This window comes from Tauraco erythrolophus, chromosome 23 (genome assembly GCF_009769465.1).
Source record: "Tauraco erythrolophus isolate bTauEry1 chromosome 23, bTauEry1.pri, whole genome shotgun sequence".
In the NCBI taxonomy this organism is placed as follows: Eukaryota; Metazoa; Chordata; class Aves; order Musophagiformes; family Musophagidae; genus Tauraco; species Tauraco erythrolophus.
The window spans coordinates 6,260,282-6,268,644 of NC_141487.1; positions in this window are offsets into that span (position 1 = coordinate 6,260,282).

Consider the following 8,363-nt stretch of genomic DNA (forward strand, 5'->3'; position numbering starts at 1 on the left):
CATGATGTACATTCACTTATGCAAATTACAATGTTCCTGATCTATAGACCTCTTTATGACAAATGAGTCTAGAAGTCAAAATAATGTCAAGATCTTATCCTCTCATGCTGATGAAGCATGAAGAAAGGCTATTGTGTTAAGCAATGGGCATTGTAAGGAGCTCATTTGATGAGGCAGAAAGCTAAAGGCCAAAAGGCCAAAATACGTGGAATATGATGCATGCAGCACCCCTTGCACTGTACTGGAAAGTATCTGCAGGACTGTTAAATGCACAAAGAATTCTGTCACCTGTTTGTCTAACACAGGAGTAACTACTGATCATCTTAAAATGTCAGATGAGATCTAGGAATATCTCTTAAAACGATATTTTTATATACTGTAGCATGACTACAACCCATCCTGTTGCAATTAACAAGCAGTATCAAAGCACTAGTCATCCTCTTGCTTACATGGCAGCTGACATCACCAGAGCTTTATACAAACACCAATTAACCCTCTCAACAATGCTGCAAAGTGTCATTATGTCTATTTCAGAGATGAAGCAACAGCGAGAGGCAGAAAGATTTGCCCAAGATTACACAGCAAGAGAAGAGAAAAGTTCAAGAGTTTAAGGCTTTCAAGTTGGTATTTCTTTGTCCACATTTTAGCAGGTTCTACCCTTGTCTGTCAGTGGAGTTTTGTGTTTATTGCCATTGCTTTTGTGGTTCTGGTGGATAGGGGAAATTGAATGTCTTCTTGTTACATTCGTTTTTGATTCTGGATGGGTTGGTTTGTTGGTTTTAGATGTGCTAAAGACTGGACAAAACGTCCTTGGTAAGCAGAGATCTAGCAAACATGACAGACTTTGAACAAAAGGTTGCGAAAAGTTTGTAGACATCTGCCTTTGTTTGGGGTTTATATGGTGCTGATGGGGTAAAACTCAGTGAGAAAACATCACTGGGCCAGTGTAGCTCCTTTTGGTTACAAACCATTCCTGATCTAACTTTTGGGGGCTGTTTGGGGACTTCTGTGGAGGTTTTCTGTTAGTGCTGAACAGACAGGTCAGACTAGGAATATTTGTGCTGTTCAGGTGGACTATTCACTCCACATTACTCATCATGAGGTAGGGATTGTGGAAGTTACATGGCAGCATTTCTACTCTTTGATTGGCTAGTAAAGCTTTCCGGGGCATTAAAAAAAAAAAAGAAAAACAAGTGATTAATAGCAAATCTTAAGTCTTACCAGCTAACTACGGTGCTTTCCATATGAATAAGCACACTCCAAACATCACAGGAACAGCACAAGAGTACAGAGACATTCATGGGTCTCCCAGATAATCTTCTGCAAGTGCGAATGAATCAAAAATAAGTCATCTGTGCAATTCTTACATCGGTCTATCATTTTGGATCACCTTTGGCCCCATGTAAAGGTTACAGAATTATCTGTTTTTTTAAAGCCAGGTCTTCTCTTCAGCCACAATGCTTCCCTGATGATATGCCTGCATTCAGAGGATTATTGCTTTGCTTTCTAAAGTTTTTGGCACTGATAGCCTGTACAGAGCTGTTTGTATGTTTGCTGTTGGGGCATTGGGTCTTATGACTTTTCATGACCAACTCAGGCATGGATACAGCTGTTCTGTGAGAAGGTGAAGGAATCCTTCAGAGGTTGCTGATGGAAAAATGTAGTATTGCACTTGAATTTAACCCAAAAAGCATCCATCTAAAGAGGTATGACAGCTGACACAGCCACTCAGGTAATAGCTAGTTTCAGTTACTGATTTGCTAATGACTGTTTTGCCCTTGCGCAGTTTGTTCCCAGTTTCTTCATTCCCCTCCTTCCTAGTTGCCATACTGTAGTACCTCTTCCTCTTGTTGACATCTGTTCTAGTTTCCAACAGGAAAGCCTGAAGTTACTGGATTGATTAACCCCAGTGAATTGCTACCAAGCATTGCATTGCAGTCTCTCTCCTGCGTACCAAGAGGAGTAGGGATTGCCAGGGCAGATCTTCTCACCTATTGTCAGAAGACAGGAGCCAGATGTACTATCTACTGCTTTCTTCAGGAGCTTGGACAGCTGCTTGGGGAGATTTGGGCTTCATTTATGGTGGAGTTATGGTATCTGTGATTCCAGGATGGATGCATCTTGCTTGTCTACAGAACAAGAAGCTTTTACTAATGTTCTCCAACCTCTGTCAGTCCTAATTGCGTCAGCATTCCTACAGGTACTGCATCTGAGCTGGAGTAGGATTAAAAAAAAAAAAATCCACTGGCAAGAAGGATTTCACCAGCCTGTGAATCTTTGAAGTTGGCTGAGGAGTTAACAGGTCTGAACAGGTGGAACAACATCTATGAAGGCCTGTGACTAAAGAAACAAGAACAGAGAACAGGAAGAGAAACAAAAAATCAGGTGTTATCCCAGAGGGATGACAGGAGCAGCTGCAGACATCTTACTCAGAGAGGTGAGTGAGTGGAAATGAATGCTTGATCATACTGGAAGCAAGCAGGATTTTGCTACTGAGGCTGCATTTTTAACCCTATGCGCCTCTGGTGGAGGTTTAATGAAAAGCAGGGGTTACATGGGGCCTCTTCATAACAAGGGATGCAATTAAGGGATATTTAAATAGCTGATGACTAGCAGAATATGCATGTGCTCATTGCTGTGATTTCTGGGTTTTGTAAGGATGTGCCAGCTAGCTTTAGCCTTGCTAACTCAGGCACTGCTGGTGAGAAAACCAGAGCACCAGGGAGCTCAGCACAAGTTAAGGAGTGTTTACCTGCTTCCTTGAGCAGGTTTGGCAGCCTTTGCAGCAATTGAAGCTGCTTTGGCTAGATGAGCTGAGGTACACCAATGCTATCCTATTTCTGCAGGCATAGCTCACTGTGGTTTCAAGATATAGATCCTCTCAGCCATGGCTCAAAGCATCACACAAGGAAAGCAATGAATGTTGGGATTACCAGAAGAAATTTTTGTGAATTCTTCAACACAGAGATTCAAGTCGATGAGGAAAACACCTGAAAATCAGTCAGTTCAGCAACATTTGGGGCAGGATCAAAAGGAGACATTAAGCAATGTTTGAAAGCTCTCCAGGGCAGGGACTGCCTTTGTTCTGCCTCTTGCATAGGACTGAACACGCTGTCAGCGCTTCTGTAAGCAGCGCTCAGCCTCTGAGTACTGCTCCTTTCTCCTGTAGGACAGCAGAGAAACAATTTTGTATTCTGCTTTGAAAAGATGACAAAGTGGTTCTGGCTAGTAAGAACTGGGAAAAAATACAGGAGACAGAGCCTGACGCACGCCAGTTCAAGTCCATACGCAGCACAGCCAACCAACCAACACAAAGAAGAAACACTGGGAGTTTCCTTTTTCTACATTGCCCACAGAAGTTTGTCTGCCTTCGAGTGGGAGGAGGAATAGACTGGATCATCCAGTGGCCGTGAAGAAAGCACTGTGAGGGAGTTTCCACAAAACCAGAGGAGACAAGTCACACTGATTTCAGAGAGAGGAAAACTGGGTTGGTTTACTGTGTCCTGTGTAATGAGAGAAAATGCGGGAAGATGGTTTGACAGAGTAACCTGGACCATTCCAGGAGAATAAACGCCCTTCATGCAGGAACATGTGACGTGAGTAAAGCAAGATTTGCTAAAAAATCAAGATTGAACTGTAGATCTACAAAGCCTGCTGAAGGCAGGAGGGTGCAGGATCTGCTCCGTATCCCTTCCACTGCTAGAGGAAGTGGACGATCCCAAAGGCTGCTTTTCTCTGCTCCCAGACTGAAGAACAGTATCGAGGAAAGAGTGGGGAATCTCTGGAAGACACAGGCAAGCTGAGGGATCATAGAAAGTAATGAAACACTTAAGTGTGAGAGAGCATGATACTATGAAACAAGTGCAGCAAGGGAGAAAGTTAATAACTGAAAGACAGTTTGTGTGGTTAGTGGACAGCAAATTACGGTGAAGCTGACAGCATGGCAGGGCAGCAGGGAAAGCTGCTAGAAGTGGGGGGATTTTGATTCAGTTTGCTAATTTGTTTTAGGCCTCTCAGTGCAAGCAATTTTCAGCTAACTGGGAAAGTCTTCACGAATGAGTAGCTAAAGTGTCCTCTCTTCTTCCTGTGTAAGCCAAGAAGAGGTGGTTTACGTGATTAGGAGAAGCACTCTTATCTGCCTACTCAGACTCACCTCACTGCAATTCAGTATTCTGACAAGAAGTCCAGACAGTGTGGCACCACCTGTTTCAGACATTTAAAAAGATATTGGGGGAAATATGAATATTTGAGGCTCTAGAGGACTAACCAGTCGCAGCAAGAGGGACTAGCTAGAGATTATCACTAAGCTTCTCCGGTTTTCTCTCTGATGCTTTCACTCAAGCCTGTAACAACAGCAAATGTAACACGGGACAGGCATGCTGAACATTCTACATGCTGGACGTTGTCTGTGCTGTTCATCTGCTTAGTGTCTCATAATAGCCACAGTCAGTGTTATGAGAGATGTTTGCTCTATAGACAGTAAAAACTTTTTTTCACATGCACCAGCTGTAAGAAAATATTCAAGGATTAAAAAAAATGGTTGTCTGGTAGTAGATTTCCTTAAGTGCCTGAGTCCATTCCACTAGGAACATTAATTCACTAAGTAACTCTTTTGCCCATGTGAAGTAGCTAAAGTCTCTTCTCTCTGCCTGCAGGACACTCTTTGTACCTCTCTCCTGTTACTCTGATCTGGCGCTGATACTAAGACAAGTACGTAGTCAAAGGCATGTTTGTTCAGCCGTGATTTTCATTTCTGTTTCAGCAGTCTGTCACATGGGTGAGAATTGTGTTATCATCCATGCCGAGCATGCACGGTAGTGTAGAGACAAGGGACCAGGGAGCGTGGAGTTTGGACAGTTCCTCAATATGTGACAGCAATGTAAAAGTTTAAAAGTAAAATGAGCAGATTCCTTTGTTTACCTGTGCTGTCTTGGTCAACTAAATGGGATGAGATTCCATTAAGCTCAGCTGGGCAACAAACTGCAATTCAGGGAAAGGGGTTTGAAAAGTTACAACGTGGGAGGCATCCTTCTGTGTAAGGTGTAACTTGTCCAGAGGGTGTATTCAACCATTGACGTTTGCTGCTGCTCTACAGGGCAGGCAATGTACTTACTCCTTCCCTCCATTACAGTACTACAGCACTAATAAACATCTTCTGTCCCACTGAAAAGAATTATAGCACAGCCTTTTTGCAACCCTAAAGGACTTTCTCCTGAATGTTATCTCCATAATCTGTTTCTGTATTTTGAAAAAACCACCAGCTTACCTTCTAACCAGCGAAAGAGTTCTCTTCCCCTCTCCTCCCAGTTCAGGATACAGGATGACAAATAAGCAAGTGCAAACAGAAATGGTATCTCGCTTGAGGGACAGTGTTGTCTGCATATCCAGTTCTTCTCCATTTCCTGCAGGAAAAATTCATGGCAGGCTCAGAAGGTATTGTTCTGAGGTGTTGCCAGAGAATCTCTACACTGAGGCCTGCAGCCATAATGAAGCAAGAGAATGTGTCTTGTGTATGTCCATTGTGCAATAATTTCATTGTCAAGGATTTATTGTTGCCATTCGCTATTGCACAATATAAAATGAAGAGAGTAAGAAGGGTGGGGAAAAATAAATGGATGTGACAGGATTAGGTTTTTAGTGTTCTGGGTTTTTTAATGAGAATTTAACTACTTACCTCTTCATCAGTCAGTGGCAAGTGGCTCTGTTGTAGCTGTTCATTCAAGACCCAATTAGAATACTTTTAATCAAAAGTTTAATTTTTACACCTCAAAATACTGACTTCTTAAAATTTAAAACATTTTCCAAATATTTTTTGTGTCATTTCCTTTTAATACCAAAACCGAAGAGGGTTAAAATATGTTAATAGCAGCTGTTTAGTAGGATTCTCATCTTCTAGAATAATTGTTTTAAAATTTGAGATGAACATTCTACGTGTTTTGGTTTTCTAAAACAAAATCCAGCACAAAGCAATTATTAAAAATATAAACAGATTGAAATCAGTCTAAATCAGAAAAGTATGTTTTTCCTGATGTCTGTCCTTTCTCCCTTCTTTTTTGCATTCAATTTCACAAGAAAATTTCAATTGTCTTTGCAACCGACAGTATTTCACAACCTCCAACATAACAGAAAATCAGGTTCTAACCCATTTTAAAAGGCAAGCAGGAACTCTGCTGGTCTGATTTGAAGCTCTAAACATTATCCATATCCAGAATATTAATATATTCCTATAACAAGCTTCTTGCAAAGCCATTGCAGAGCTGTTTTCCAACTGGGCATATGTTGGTACTAATCATGCAGGCAATCTGAAGTGCTTGTGTTTTAGCATTCCCAGAATTCTGAATCTACTTCTGCATTACTTATGCAGACTTTTGCAAGTATTAACTAAGCAGTGTTGCAAAACCAGCGTGTTCTGATTTAGATTGAGTGTCAGGGTTGATTTAGTCTATTCAAGTCTCAACATCTGAAGAGTTAATAGGTATGGGAAAGCCCACTGCAGATGAGCAATAGTCTTGGAGAAGCAGGAAGAAATCCACTGCCATGTGTGTCTTAGACCGTGTAGCTGATCATTTCAGATTACACTGAGGTATGTAATTCCTCAAGCACACCTGTGGAAACCTTAATGGCTTCAATTACTGGTGATCATGCAAGCCTCCGGAAACCATGAAAAAACAACAGAAAGCTAGTTCCTTGATGGGAATGTTCAGAGTGGAAAGAACCTTACAGGATCTATGGTTACTTCCCTAGGTATTTGTAGAAATTATGGCTAAAAAGCTGTTCTAGCTATTGGAAAAAAAAAGATATAAACACACCCCCACCACTCAAACCAACTTTAACTCAAGCATTACCTTAATGTTAACTTGTTTGTCCAGTTCATTCACTTCCTACTATTCCCTGGATCATGCTTTGAATAATTTCAGTGATCTGTTTCTTAAGTCCTGCCCCTTTTGATGTCATCGATTTGATCCATATAGGCTGGACAGCTCCCAATGTATCTGCAGTTAGAAAAGGAAATCTGAAAGCTTTGGACCAAGACTTGTCTTCTGTTCAGGATAAAGCCGAAGGCTGAGTTTAGTGGCTACTCTAAACACTCAAAGATAGAGTTTCTGCCAAGGTACAGTGGGGTGTTTTGCAATTTGGTCTTAGTTGTTTTCTGTGTGTTTCTGTATATACGTATGATGATATGTAGCTATAGAGACCTATGCACGTGTTTAAATATTTGTCTAAATGATGTTCACATGTGTTTAGTATGTGTTGAGCATTGAGTTGCTGTGATAATACGTGAGCATATACTTGTTTGCCACCGCTGTATAGCTTCCACTGACTTTCTTATAACCTGCAGCCTCTCTCCAGGCACTTACCACAGACAAGACAGGCAACTGGTCACTGTTGCTGTTACATGTTTTGTTAAGTGCCTGACTGCAATTGCTGTGTTAAATAAATTAGTGGTAGGCTGATCTAGGAAACCAGTGGAGAGAGGATGTTCTGTTGCCTGTACACGTGTGCCTGGAAAGATCCCTCAGTTTTTTTGCGTTATCGTTTGCTTTTTCGTTCTAGTTATTTTAGGAATGCAGATTCAAATGGCACGAGCTAACTAGCCATAGCCTTAAAAGCCAAGTCAGAATGTCTGAAAACTATGTATTGTCTCCAAAAGCCATTGTTTGAATGTTTGCAGGTGGTTTTTTAGGTTCAAAATTATACCCAGAAAAAATGTGTTTGATAGATTTGATTTAGCATTCAATTTTGGTAACTATTACCTTTATTCTGCTCTTTCTCATTAGAGCAATGCTGACTACTGAGATTAATACAACAGTAACAAATTAAATTTTCCTGGTTTAGTCTCACACAAATTTCATTTCTATCTTAAAATACCAGAAATATTTAAGGACTCTTTCAATGTATTTCTTAACATACACTGCAGGCTTATTTTCATTTACTATAGGGGATAGCAAGACTACCATGGATTCGTTTCTGGAGATTGCCCAGATAGTCCTTTTTGACTGAAGAAGCACTCAGATGTAAGCTTTCAGCTGTAAGGTTGCTGATAAAATTTGTAACCAGTGGTTCAGTGTACTATAGCTTTGTGTGGTAGTCTGTGTGGGAGTCATGGTTTAACTATATATGCACTGCAGAAAAAACAGTGTTTGCTTATACCAAAAGTAAAATTTCTCATTTCCTACTTCTTTTCTTTATCACACAAGTTTTCTTTTAATTGTTCATACCCTTTTTTAACATTTCACATTGCTTGGGCTTCCTGTACTTGTTCAATGGCAAGTGTATCTAAGCAATTTAAAGATCATTTGTCATGTTTAATTGTAAAAGTGTAAAGGAGATACATATTCCCTTGAGTTAATTTTGTATTACTG